Source organism: Hemicordylus capensis, chromosome 9, assembly GCF_027244095.1.
Source record: "Hemicordylus capensis ecotype Gifberg chromosome 9, rHemCap1.1.pri, whole genome shotgun sequence".
Taxonomy (NCBI): domain Eukaryota; kingdom Metazoa; phylum Chordata; class Lepidosauria; order Squamata; family Cordylidae; genus Hemicordylus; species Hemicordylus capensis.
In genome coordinates, this window is record NC_069665.1 from 4,736,826 (window position 1) to 4,751,377 (window position 14,552).

The 14,552-nt window shown below is 49.4% G+C and overlaps 1 protein-coding gene across 3 annotated transcripts in view; it reads right to left on the minus strand.

The window, feature by feature from the left end:
- Nucleotides 1-14,552, minus strand: part of CETP (cholesteryl ester transfer protein) — a 46,582-nt gene that overhangs the window by 25,292 nt on the left and 6,738 nt on the right. For 2 of the 3 annotated variants that reach the window (XM_053270676.1, XM_053270677.1), the window contains exon 2: nucleotides 1,054-1,117. The exons of the other annotated variant lie outside the window; for it this stretch is intronic. The gene's annotated coding sequence lies outside the window, so the exon portion shown is untranslated. The remainder of the gene's footprint in view (nucleotides 1-1,053; nucleotides 1,118-14,552) is intronic. 3 annotated transcript variants of the gene reach the window in all.

Sequence of the window (14,552 nt, forward strand, 5' to 3'; positions counted from 1 at the left end):
TTCCCCCACTTAGGGGATGGAGCCACTCTGGGAAGCGCATCTAGGTTCCAGGTTCCCTCCCTGGCAGCATCTCCAAGATAGGGCTGAGAGAGACTCCTGCCTGTAACCTTGGAGAAGCCGCTGCTGGTCTGTGGAGACAATACTGAGCTAGATGGACCAAGGGTCTGACACGGTACATGGCAGCTTCCTATGTTCCTATCCATCCCTCACCAACAGGGCCCCACATCTCCACATGATCATGTTGTACTGGGGCCCCAGAGCTCCCTAGGGGCAGCCCTGCTGCCCAGAGGCAGACTGAGCCCTTAAGTACCTCAGAGTCTTGCTTACTCCTACTAGGCTCCACCTCCCTGCCTGGGGAGGAGAAGCCTTAAAGGGGCAGCTCTCTGGAGGCTGGCCCTCCTCCTGCCAAACTTGTTTTGGAGGCTGTCATGCAGACACCAGGTTGCATAATGATGTGGGTGAGGCCGGCTCTGTGGAGAGCTCAGATTCCAGGGCTGCTGACCCAGGGACCCCAGCCCCTGAGAGGGCTTCCTTGGAGACGCCACCCCCCACACCCCCACACCCCCGGGGCTCTCTCAGGTTCCAGTCTGGTGTCATGATCCAGGGCTGGGCTGGTGCTGGTCCTGCCTGCTCCATGTCCAACTCTGAGTCACTGTTATGTGTAGCGGCTGTGATCGGCTGGGCCATGCCAATGCCTTACCACAATCTGCATGCTCCAAGAACTCCATGAGAGATAGCGGCTGGCCCACAACCACCCACTGAACTTCAGGGTTCTTCAGGGATACTCCTGGGGGCAGTGAGCAAAGTTTGCAACACAAAACTGCCCATAAACTATATATATAGAATATCAAGCTCTACTTTTTAGGCTGCTGAATCCAAGGGGGCAATTGCCCCCTTTTCCTTGTGGGGACTCCTGTGGATGTGAACCCAGCTCTTCAAGTGTCCAAGGTTCTGTCCCCACAGTGCCTGTCTTCTATGTAACAAAGGGGAAATTGCATATTATGCCTTTTAAGCATACTTCTTAGACTGGAAATATATATATCATATATTTACCATTTAGGGAGGCAGAAGCAATGGCCGCAGATTCTTGCTGCATGTATTTTCAAATGTAGGTTTGCTGCAACGTAAGAGACAAGTGCAAGATTATTTTAAAAATAGATCTTCATTTTCCTAAAATTCATATTCAGTTCAGTTGTATTCCTTTTCATTTTCCATTCATTTTCGAAACCCAGCTAGTCTTCTGACTGAAACTTCATTGATTTCCAGCCAAATTGCATGAGAGCTACAGGAATTCTGCTATTTCCTCACAATCTCAAACATGCTAATTTTCAGATATATTTATCATTTAAAGGTCCCTAATTCATGTGTTAAATACTTAAAGGTCCCTAATTAGGCTCTCCCCATAGCATTTGCTTTGCTGATTAGGAGCCTCATGGGACAGCTCTGCAGGCTTAGAGATGGGGCATGGTGATGGGGCATGGTGGCATGGTGTTGGGGCATGCTGCATGGTGATGGGGCATGGTGCCACTCTCTTTTCGAGTGTAAATCCTTTAGCTTTGTTGGATTAGTAAATTGGGCTTGCAAATTGGGATTGCATCTGTACCTGTCCCTCCCTCCTAGCCCACATGGAATAGCATGGAATAACAAGTGAACATGAATGTCTCGTTCATGTGCTGTGTGTATGTGTGCATGGTGGTGGTGCTGAAATGGTATGGAAGGAAAGGGTTCAATGCCCTCTTCGAAAGCACCACTTCCCCAGCTTTTTAAAGCAATTCCAGAAAGCTGCTGAGGAGCAAAACCATCCTAATAATCAGATCTTCCCAAACTCAGGATGCTGCCTTCACCTCTTTGCTAAAGCTGCCATCTTGTGGTTAGTCAAATTAGTGTCTGAGAATTTCATAATGTTCTTATGAGAAGAACTGGAAAATATCCTGCTGCTCGCCAGGAAATGGGGCAGCCAATGAGAGGTGCCCCAGAATGGAAGGCTCTGATTTTTAATGAAGGCCAAAAGTTTATTTTGGCCTTCATTTTAATGAAGGCTCCAAAACAGTGATTATTAGAAGAACAGAAGAATAGACCTGCTGGATCAGACCCAAGGCCCATCCAGTCCAGCAACCTGTGGCCCACCAGGTACCTCTGAGAAGCCTACAGACAAGAGGTGAGGGCATGCCCTCTCTCCTGCTGTTGCACCCCTGCAACTGGTATTTAGAGGCATCTTGCCTTTGAGGCTGGAGGTGGCCTATAGCCACCAGACAAGAAGCCATTGATAGACCTGTCCTCCATGAATTTGTCTAAGTCCCTTTTAAAGCCATCCAAGCTGTTGTCCATCTCTATACCCTGTGGCAGAGAATTCCATTGATTAATTATGTGCTGTGTAAAAATGCCCTTCCTTTTGGTGTCCTCATTTCCTGGCAATCAGTGACAGGGGATGACCCCTGGTTCTAGTGTTGTGAGAGAGGGAGAATGTGACATAGGTCAGACTGAGAAAATGTGACCCACAGTGACCTCCATGAGGTTCCCAAATCCCAATCTCCTCACCCCTCAGCAAGTTTTCTAGCAACTCCTAGAGACCACATCTGGTCTTAAGAACTGTCTGTAGCAACTGCTGTTTTTTGTTGGTACTAGCCAGGTGATCTGGCACCTGAAATGCACTAAAGGGCAGAATGAGAATGCCTGGGGAAGAGACCCCAATCCGCAGGGTTTGGGAGGATTGCGAAAGAGCAGCCCCTCCCTGCTGGCCTTCCTCTCGTAGGCATCCCAAGGGGTGGCGTCAGGGGCGGAGCCACCGTTGGGCGAACAGGTTCAAAGAACCTGTGCCACCACCAATCAGGGGCCGCAAGTGTGGCCCCAGACACCCCCCCCCCCATTTGGAGCCAAAATTGGCCTGCGCTGCATTGGCAGCACGGTTGGAGTGACTCTCCCTGCCTTAAAGGCAGGGAGAGCCGCTCCTGGTCTCACTGCCAATGCAGCGGGGCCGATCAATCTCCCTCAGCCTTATTTAGGGGAGAGATCAGCCCATGCTGCACTGGCAGCACGGCCGGAATAGCTCTCCCTGCCTTTAAGGCAGGGTGGGTCACTCTGGCCCACGCTGCCCAACACAGCACGGGCTGATCTCCCTCCCAAACAGTGCCACGCGGACCCGCTTGGGAGGGAGACCACACCATCGTGTCTGACATCAGACATGAGAGCGTGGCTAGCCGGGGCCCTGAGTCTGATGTCAGATGCAGGGGGCGGGGCTAGGGTGCTACGACGGCAGCTGCACACGGGCTGCTGCCAGCCTCCCTATGCTCCTGGGTGGCATGTGAATTTCTTTGCACGGCAAAACCTTCAGGGTGGCTGCACACTCCAGTTAGGGATGCAGAGACACCCTCTCAGAAATACTCCAAATTTTCTCCTTGGGAGAAAAAAAGGGCAAAGACAAAGAAGGTCAATGAATGAATACAGGATTTGGGGGGATGGAGTAGATCTGAGCAAGGAGGAGTCGGAGTCTGGGTATCAATGCACAGGATGGGGAGAAGAGGGGCACAGAAAGTGAAAACAAAGGTGAACAGAACCTATTCAGAACCTATTCATGCTGTCCTGAGGAAACCTTTTCCGAGTGTATCCTCTGTAGAAGGGAACCAGAAACACCTATCATGGCAGCCGCCCATAAGAGAGACTTGGAGCCTTTCACTTCCTCCTTCAGCCTGCCCTTGAATGGCCCAAGGAAGGACCAACATCCCTGGATTCCAATCTTAATCATAGCATCTTTTAAACTGCAGGAAGAAAAACGGTGACTGTAATTAATTCTATTGTAAGCAGTTTTTATCTTAGGGCTTCTGAAACATTTGGATGTAACTCTCTTCATTCTCCCATATTTCTTTGGACTATTTTATATTACAAATGAATGAAAAGAGTTCAGGTTATGCACATAATATTACATCACCACAAGCACCGCCCTCCAGATACCTAGCAAGCTTTTATAACTTAATTTTTAATATCAGTAGATCTTAGCATTTTACTTGTTATATTCTGGTGTTCATAACTTTTACAGTGATATTTTAAAACTGATATAGATTAGGTCGGGGGTTCCGGTATATAGGTTAGGTCTAGAGTTCTGCATACACGTTAATAATATTTTTCTTTTGTATTTTGCTCAGGTCGTTTTGTGAGGAGCCAGACACTCCCCTCTCAGCTGGGATTCTTAGAGAGAGCAAGATGTTTAGTTATATTGTTTAGTTTCTTTGAGCGAGCAAGATGTTTAATATATATCAAGACGTTTATGGTGTTAGCACCAGTTTGTGCTTTTTCTTCTGAAATCGTTTTGAATGAGTTTTGTGTGGGAGACTAGTCTCCTTATTGTTTTTAAAATAAATCATTGAATTAATTCTCTTCAGTTCCTGATTTCTCTAAGAAATATGACTTTAGGTTTTTATTGTGAGAGCCCCTGGTGGCGCAGTGGTAAAACTGCTGCCCTGTAACCAGAAGGTTACAAGTTTGATCCTGACCAGGGGCTCAAGGTTGACTCAGCCTTCCATCCTTCCGAGGTCGGTAAAATGAGTACCCAGAATGTTGGGGGGCAATATGCTAAATCATTGTAAACCGCTTAGAGAGCCTCCAGCTATAGAGCGGTATATAAATGTTATTGCTATTGCTATTGTATGTTCTTATTGTTCCAACTTTTTTTGAGAGAGAGATTAACAAGTTCCATTTGATTTTTTCAAATTATTAATCTGACTTCATGTCTATGATTCTAAAGTAGACAATATTATGGTGGTCACTATATGAAACAAGTTGTGTTTCTGGGGATCAGAGCCCAAACCCAGTGCCTCCAGTGTCTGCCCCACGGACTCAGCTGGCCCCCTCCCTCTGCAATTTTACTTAGTTTCTTCGGAAAATGTGTCATCCACTTTCCTTTCAGAGAAGGCCCAAAGGGCATGGCAAAGCAATGAAAAATCACCAGTTCTTACAAGGGCCAGATGTGTCAAAAATACCACAATGCACACAGACAGCGCTTAGACCGCTCAGGAGGGTGTGGAGAATTCAGTTGGGATTGGTGGCTAATCCATCATTGATATCGGTCAGAGTTCCCTTCAGAGTAACTCAGGAGAGTCACGGTTAGATCAGGAGGGCAGGCCAAGTCAGAGAGGTGATTGTCTGTGTGCTCACCTGTCACTCACTCCAAGGAGGAGGCCATCAGTGAGAAAATGTCATGACCTGCATCTGGGGCTCTCCCCCATTGGGGGAAGAGGTGGATAGGTCAGAGGATGATGAGGCAGGGTGGGAGGTCCCTACAGCCCAGACCTCCGGCGACCAGGACTCCCACAGCAGGACCACCAGAGCCATAAGCCCCCACCATGACCCAAGGATGTAGCCCTCCCTCCACCCTTTGACTCGGGGGATTCCCCAGAAGATTAGTCAGCCCTATTAGAGATCCCCAGCCCCACCAGAACTAGACCTGAGGAAACTGAGTAAGGTCCCTTTAAGCAACTGGGCCATTCCCAGGGGAGGGGAGGGGCCAATCCACTCTACCTGGGCAGCACTCAGAAGCCTCCCCTTATGCTGCAACATCCAGCCCTTCTGGGTTCATGTTTGGCGCTAGCCAAGGTCCTGAACCTTTTGCCCTCTGAGCTGTCCAATGGATGTGCCCTTCCTGAATCCCTGCCATGCTGGAGACCCCAACTCAGCTAGAACAGGAGGGAAATTCCCTCCAGAGATGCAAAAGGATTGGGGCCCGAGGGGACATTTTCACCAATTAGCCAGAAGAGATTTAGGGTCAGTAGGGTATAAAAGGGGGCCCAGGGAGATAGTGGAGGTTGCAAAGTTGAGAGCCCAGAACAGAGAAGATCTGTGCAGCCTAACCTACTTCACAGGGTTGTTGTGACAAGAAACTTAAGTACGTAGTACACCGCTCTGGGCTCCTTGGAGGAAGAGCGGGATATAAATGTAATACACAAACAAAGAAATGCAAGGCCTGGTTGCCCGAATGGAACAGCATTATGAGAAGTGTGTACCTAGCTTCTAAAAATGAAACCTACATCTATCTCTAAATATAACAAGAATGTACTCTTATAGAAATTGTTGATTAAATGGAATCTTCATGACTAGTAATTTAAATTGTGATTTGAATCCTTAAAATTCAGACGTCCTGTGAAGCTATTTAAATCGTGATTAAAATCAATTTGGTTAAAATCAAATCAGCCATGGGTGCAGGCACAAGCTGAGGGGCCTCCCATGTTTCTTTTGATTTCCATCGGAAATGGAGAGATGATCTTTGGTGATATGCAGTTTCAAAACAATGCACTACAATACATTCGGGGATTATGACCGAATGAATGATAATGATGTTATAAGTAAAAAGGTTATAGATTGATCACTTTTCATTTTCTTGGATTCTTCTCAGTCTAATGGGTCATGTGATGTCAACTAGCAGAAAATCCCATCAGGAGAAGATGAGTTAACAATGTGGGACAAATGAACAATTAACAGTGCAATTAACAATGAAGATGAACACTCAAGAAGTTACACTGCCTCGCTTCTTGAGGGGGGTCTTTTCCTAAGGCTGGTGGGTTACATCACGCAACATTTCATTTCCAGTTATTGTGTGTGGTTGCAGCTGAAGGAGGAGGCCACTGACATGATTGGCAGCTTCGATCATGGGGACGCTCCGTTCGGGGCTACTGAGAATCCACAGAATTCTTGAACATTGCACCACATTGCAATTAATTCCTCTACTTTACAACTTTGCAAAAAACTGCCACGAAATGTTTATATGAGCAGGTATATAAATGAAAATGAACATAACAACCTTATCCAAACAATGCTAAGGAACAAACATCTGTAACGCACGTTTGCAAAGCAAGAGTAAATTTATTCTTCTAATGTGGTCTAACAATACTTTTGGCAATTCTTCATGCTCAAAAGATCCGTAATTCTTCAGACAAAGATGAAGTCTATATTTGGGGGATATAACCTCCTTAATACACGAACACGAACCTCCTTAATAACCAGTGGTCGCTGTACAGTACTATGAACAATCTTTGGAATTTCTGACATAACTTGACATAACAACACGGCAGACCCAAGCCATTTGCAGAAGTGTCCCTACCTCTAACATACGATACAATACGATAAATCTTTATTGTCATTGTCCTGTACAGAACAACGAGATTGAAAGAATCTACAACAACCTCTACAGGACCTAACAAAGAATAGCTGAATATATCCCAATATACCCCCCCCCCATATACCATTACACTAAAACTCTAAAAGAAACACTAAAGAACTCTGAGAACTGAAAAACAAAAAACCCCATCAGAAACTGTATTTTGCTGCATTCAAAGCTAAAACCGCTTTTGGATAGAAGCTATTTCTCAAGCGGCTGGTCCTGGCCTTTATGACCCCATACCTCCTTCTCGAAGGCAGAAGCTGAAAGAGATCATTTCCAGGGTGCGTGGGATCCTGCACTATCTCTACTGCTTTGTTAAAACTCCTGGTGGCATAAATTTGATCTAAAGTGGGAAGAGTACACCCAATTATTCTCTCCACAGTCTTAACAACCTTGGACAGCAATGCTCTTTCCCTAACTGTGCAACTCCCAAACCACACACAGATTCCATAGGTTAATACACTCTCTACGGTACAGCGGTAGAACATCAACAGTAGATTATTTGAAAGATTATTCCTCCTGAGAATTCTCAAGAAGTATAGTCTCTGCTGTGCTCTCTTCACCAGATCTTTGGTGTTTGCTCCCCATGTCAGATCATCTCTCAACTCTATTCCCAGAAATCTGAACACCAAGACCCGTTCCACACAAATCGCTTCAGTAATGAGTGGCTGAATATCCGTTTTACATTTCCTAAAATCCACAATGATCTCCTTTGTTTTTTTTTAAATTGAGGAATAAGGTATTCTCCCCACACCACTCTGTCAGCCACTCCACTTCCTTCCTGTAGGCCGACTCCCCTTCTCCAGCAGTAATCAGACTAATCACAGTTGTGTCAGCAATAAGATCAAACTTGATGATCTTATTGCTGGGGTAGTTGGGAACACAGTCATATACATCTCCAGCATATGGGGGTCTGGATCCCATCTGCCCGAAACATTCTCTGCACTGTGTCATAAGTACAGGAAAAAAGCTTCTGCTGCAGAACCTCATGCTCAGGGCAGCACATAAGAACATTAGAGCCCTGCTGGATCAGGCCCAAGAAGGCCCATCTAGTACAGCATCGTGTTTCGCACAGTGGTCCACCAGATGCCACTGGGAGCCTACAGGCAGGAGCTGAGGGCCTGCCCTCTCTCCTGCTGTTACTCCCCTGCAACTGGTACTCAGAGGCATCCTGCCTCTGAAACTGGGGGTGGCCCACAGCCCCCCGACTAGTAGCTGTTGATAGACCTCTCCTCCATGAAGTTATCCAAACCCCTCTTCAAGCCATCCAGGTTGTTGGCTGTCACCACATCTTGTGGCAGAGAATTCCACAAGTGGATTATGCGTTGTGTGAAAAAGTACTTCCATTTGTTGGTCCTAGATTTACCGGCAATCAATTTCATGGGGTGACCCCTGGTGCTAGTGTTATGTAAGAGGGAGAGAATTTCTCTCTCTCCACTTTCTCCACACCATGCATGATTTTATAGACCTCTATCATGTCTCCCCGCAGTCGTCTTTTTTCTAAACTAAAAAGCCCCAAATGTTGTAGTCTTGCCTCATAAGAAAGGTGCTTTAGGCCCCTGATCATCTTGGTTGCCCTCTTCTGCACCTTTTCCAGTTCTACAATGTCTTTTTTTAGATGTGGTGACCAGAATTGTACGCAGTACTCCAAGTGTGGTCGCACCATAGTTTTGTATAAGGGCATTATAATATTAGCCGTTTTATTTTCAATTCCCTTCCTAATGATCCCTAGCATGGAATTGGCCTTTCTCACAGCTGCCACACATTGAGTCGACACTTTCAACGAGCTGTCCACCATGACCCCATTCACAGCCATGGCCATTGAGGTACGAGGCTGGGGGAGTTGAGCTTTCCTTCACTCCATCACAGCTCTTCGTGGTGGTCCCTGGTATGCTCCTCCGCTTTCCTCCATGACATCAACCTGCATCATCACATTCCGCTTCTGACATTCTTCTGGCTCCTACCCCACCAGCTGCAGGTTGCCATAGGGACCCCAAAAAACAATTACGCATCATAGCGCATCAGTTGCCCACTCCCTGACTCTCCAGCGGTTAAGGAGTACGGACACCAGGCTCCTCTCACTGGAGAGATTGCCTGGTCTTCTTCTTGTTGTCCAGTTGTGTTGTTAGGACCTTGACTGTCATCATGGCAGGTAGGAAATGGTGCCATCCAGGAGGACTCAGTGGTGATTCATTTTGTCCCCTGTATCTCCGATGGGGTCCTATTTGGGACACAGTTTCCTTGCTTTCCTCTCTCTTACTTTCTAACACACCTTCCGTTTCCAGCTTGTTCTACCTTCTGTCCAAAGAGGCCATTCCTTTCCTAAGCATTTTTATTTAGTCCATTCTTACCTCTAAGGGCCTAGCCTCTATGCACTGTCCCTCTCAGTGACCTTTGCCTCCCCCTTGCCTTCCTGTTGTGCATGGTCACCCCTACTGGCAACATTGAGACTGTAATTTCCTTGGGACAGGGAACTATCTCTTGACTGGGCCACTTTGTAAGGGGCCCTTGACGATTCCAGGTAAGAATGAAGCAAGAAAGAGGAGGGGAGTGCCCTGCTCACGGAGCAAAGAGGCACATTTTAAAAAGTAGAGTTCCTTTTTATTGAGTGGGGGAGAGCAATTGGCCCTATCCAACCCCAGTACAGCATCCCTCCAGTGGCTGTTGCTGGGGTCTATCTTATGTTTCTTTTTAGACTGGGACTGCCCTTTGGGGACAGAGAGCCATTGCATTTATTTTTATTTCTCTATGTAAACCGCTTTGGGAAACTGGGTGAGAAGCCATATATCAATATTTGTAGTAATGGTAGTAGTGCCAGTAGTCCATGGCAGCTGGACAGACATCCTCCGTCTTGGCTGGCCACAGCCGGTGGGAGGGTCTATTCTCTTGATGGGATGAGGAGGCAAGATTGGATGGGAAAGTGATTCTCAGGGGATGGGAAGCAGTCAGTGCAATCAGAAGCAATGGGGTTCTGGGGGAGAGGAGAACAGCAGGAAGCCCCACAAGACCAATGGCTAGGTGGTTGTAGGGCAGCCACCCTGCTCTGAGGAGAGGGATGCACTCGACTTACATGGTCAATACCGACTAATAGGTCAAGCCTGACAACGTCAATCCCAAATGATTATGGAAATCAGGGTGCCCCCTTTTTCTTACAGATGAGTCGACAGAAAAGAGGCCTTCTAGTGGCTCAGCTTTTACGACTGCGAGCTGGGATGGGGAAGGGGGAGGTTCGCCCAGCAGCTTCCTTGACAGACCAACGGCGACCATTGGCTCCACCTCCATGTGGTCCTCTGTCTCTGACCTCTCCCTTCAGTCCATCGAAGGGAGGGACAGCAGGGACCACAGCCACCCAGCAGAGGGAGATCTGCGGAAACCACAGCGGGAGCACCAGTGACCCCTGGCTCGCCGGTGGCATCCCCCTACCATCTCCCCGGACCCTTCTTTGGGCCGCTAGCCCCGAGCCTCCCCACTGCGGGCCCCATGGCCCAAGTGTTTAGGCATCAATATGTGCATGACATGCCAAGCCCGCAGCTGCTACAGCTGCCACCTCCAGGGCCAGAAAAGCTCCCAGCACTATTGCATAGGGTGAGGGGGGCTCCTGTCTACACTTGCCCCCATCCCTCCTGCTGAAACATCATCTCTGGCCCAGCTTGCCCCCATTCCTCCTGCTGAAAGAACATCTCTGGCCCAGCCAGCCAGGGCTGACCCAGCGTGTAAGAGGAATCTGGTTCTGCTGGCCCACCGGCTGCAATCAGAAGGCAGCAGCACCACCGCTGCTGCTGGGGGGTTCCACCGAGCCCCACTGGATCAGCCCAGGAGCAGCAAGCCAACGGACATTCGACGTGCGTCCAGAGGTTTGTGCTGATGTTGGGAAAGGGGCGTCCTCCCGCCTAGGGCTCCCTGTGTCCTTCCCATGGGTCTGGCGCAATCCTTCTCCTGAGGCCATGGTCTTCAAAATATATTCTTCGGAGCCCTGATCTTCTCCAGGGAGGAAGAAGATCAAGAAGCACTCCTCGGCTCTTTGCCAAGAGGGCCAACAATTCTCCCCATAGGCAGCTCTCGCACCACTGCCCATCATCCCTGTAGCCATGGGGCTGCATTTCTAGAGTACGCAATTTGCTCTCACTCCACACAGGGGGAAACACCTTTCCAGGCCTGGCCATAGGAATAGAGCATGCATTCTGAAACATAGCCCAGAGTTTTGGGAAATGTGCAAGAGCTGATCACTGGATGACTCAATGTCTGCCCTGATGTGCAATGTTTGAAAGCTGTCTTCGGATGAGAATTCCTGCTGTCCTCACCCCTCATCTCCAATCCGTGACTGCTTGAACCCCCTAAGGAGTCAGCCCTGCCACCTTCCCTCGCCCTCCCTCAGGGGAAATCCACCACCTCCCCTTACCACACGGCAGGGCTGGCTCTGGATCAGATCCTGACCTATCCCCTGTTCATCCTCCGTCCTTCTCTTTCAGTCTTGATTCCTGCCACTGAGCAGCCACTGGCCATCCAAATCAAGGAGCCTGCAACTCAGAAAGCAGAAGGCTTCAGCACCAGTGCTGCCCCAAGAATGAAGATCCCAGAGTTGGGACCACATAGAGGTGGGTGTGCACCATTGTGGGGGAAGAACAATCCGGTGACTGGCACCACCAGCCCTTCGAGAACCTTGTGCTAAGAGAGTTGAAGAGTGGAGGTCTGATGTGGGTTGGGGGGAATGCCACTCCCTCAGCATCTGTGCCTTGGGATGGGGAAAAGCTGCCCACAAAGAAGGAGCCCAGATCCGGACTTTGGGACCCCATTCCTTTGCAACTCTTCTCCATCGAAATGTTTTCATTATTAGAACTTGCCTGGAAGTTACAGACTTGCTCCGTCTTTTCCCAAACTACTGACTTCTCTTCTTCCTTTCTAGCAGGGACCCAGGAGCGCCACCCACCATCTCCTCCCCAGCTGCACGGTCGAGGAACGGCCAAGGGAGGAACAGCCCCGCCCACTGGGGAGATTCAGCTGTGCCCTAAGGGCCCTCCAAATCGGAAGAAGCTCCTTGTTCCCAAACAGCAGTTGCTTCCGGAATTCCTCTTCCCACCTCCTCCACCAGAGCAAACCAAAGACATCTCTTTTGCGAAAGTGCTCTCCAAGGGAACGGCTTCTCACGTGGTAGCCCCAGGAGACAAAGACACCCATGTGCCAAGCCAAGGCTGCAACTCTTTGACTTTTTGCCCCCTATCAGCTTGGGGTCCAAACAACTCAAGACCATCAAAAAGACAAAGGCCTGCTCATATGGGGAGGAGGTGGGCAGCAAACTCCCTGCGGAGAGCAATGGAAAGAGGGCAAGGGCAGCAGGGGCAGATAGCATGCCAGCACCCAAGGTGCCACGGGGAAGCCCAAAGGCTGAGGGGGAGGAGAGATCAGGAGAGATGGCCGAAGCACCCCTGGACCACAAGGAAGGGAGAACCGCGCAGAAGATCCCCACTTGCCATCTGGAGCTAGCCATCCAACCCCATCAGCCAAGGAAACCATCAGGAATCATGCTAGGCCAGAAGCTGTTGAAAATGCCTCAGGTCCTCCCAGGAAGGGGGAAAGCACAGCTGCTACCACCTGAAGCTGAAGCTGGGGACACAAAGAGGAAGAAAGTGGGGGCAGAGTCCAGTGGATCCGCCCAGGCGGAAGGGCCGGCTGTGCCCCCGACTCCGAGGAGCAGCCTGGACAGAATGATGCAGGACTCTGTACAGGTGTTCCATGCCCTGGGGGCCCCAGCAAAATCCAAGACTGCAGAGAGACATCCTGGGCAGAGCGTGCCCAAAAAACAGCATCAATGTCCATGGGAAGGCCACCATCGGGAAGCATAGCCGAGCCTCCACCAAGGCCTTTGGCAGCCCTGCCATGCAGACCAGCGGGGAAGGCACCGCCCAGCTCCATGGCCAGGCCAGCAGCCATGCCGATGGCCAACCTCCCCCCTAGCTCCCTGGCCCACCCATGATCAATGCCAGTGTGGAGGCCGCCGGGATCCCATCGCTTCACGCTCCGGCCCTCCTCCCTTGCACAGGCGAATACCTTGCGAATGCACAGTCTTGCTGGGAGGACATTTGGCCATCCCCAGCCGGCCCATCAACCACAGCCACAGTCTTGGGGTCCCACACCAACCCACCGACACTTCCTCCCTGCCCACCAAGCCTCCACAGAGCAGCAGGTCCTTCCACCTGGTCCCCAGAGCACAACAGTCTCAACAGACCAGGAATTTAATGGGGCCATGTTCATCCCTTGGAGGACGCCCCCAACCAACCTGGAAGTCTCGTGGCCCATTACTGAAGAGCAGTGGCCCGTCCGGGAGCTCATGCGGCGGTGGGCCCAAAGAGCGAGGGAGGAGGCGGCTCAGTGGACATTAGCTGGCCGGAAGCAATATTTCGTGGAGCGGGAGGAGGAAATGAACATTTCCCTTCAGTATGGCTACCCCTGGTGCCACTGAGAGGCAAGTCTTGTCTCTCGCTGGGTGTCCTCCTAAGCAGCAGGACTCCCCTGTCACTGGAGACGGCCTGGTGGGGAGAACTCTGAGAAGCCCTGCTTCACCCTTCCTCCTGCCGCCCTGAGAGGGAAAGCTGGTCTTCTCCTTCACGGGCAATGATGGGTGCTCTTCTTTCCCTGATTGCTGCCGGCAGGGGGCAGGAAGGGACTCCTGGGCTTTTGGTGGTTGGACGGAGGACCATTTTTGGCCAGGGATGCAGTTGCTGCAGAATATTTCTACATGTGGGCTGTGCGGGCCTGCTGTAGATTGACAAGATGCCTGACAAATCATAGCTCTGTCAGAAGCAGCCCTTGAAAAGAGGGGGTGGAGCAATTAACCCCGTTGTAAAAGGGACTGTCATTTCACTTCCTCCTTCGGCCAACCCTTGAAGGGTCCAAGGAAGGCTCCGACATTCCTGGATTCCATTCTTGATCGCAGCACCTTTTAAACAGCGGGGAGAAAAGCCGTGGCTGTAGTTCTCTCTATTATAAGCTCTTTTCATTATCTCAGGGCTTCCCAATTCACTTTCTTCAACTTCTCATGTTTGTTTAGTCTATTTTATGTTTGCAATGAATGAAAAGAATTCAGCGTACTCACAGTATATTACAGCTTCCCCCCTTCCATATGATCGCAAGCTTATATAACTTCATTTTTAAAATCGGTAGACCTTAGCATTTTACTTGTTATATTCTGGTGTTGATAACTTTTTAAATGACGTTGTTTTAACATTAGTACAGATTGGGTTGAGGTATAGAGGTTAAAGCTAGAGTTCTGCATCTTCGTTGATAAGAATATTTCTTTCTTTTGTATTTTGCTTAGGTCCTTTGCGAAGAGCCAGACAAACATCTCTCATCTGGGATTCTTGGAGGGTATTTCACTCCCCGAAATCCAGGGAGGCTTTCTTTTGGCTAG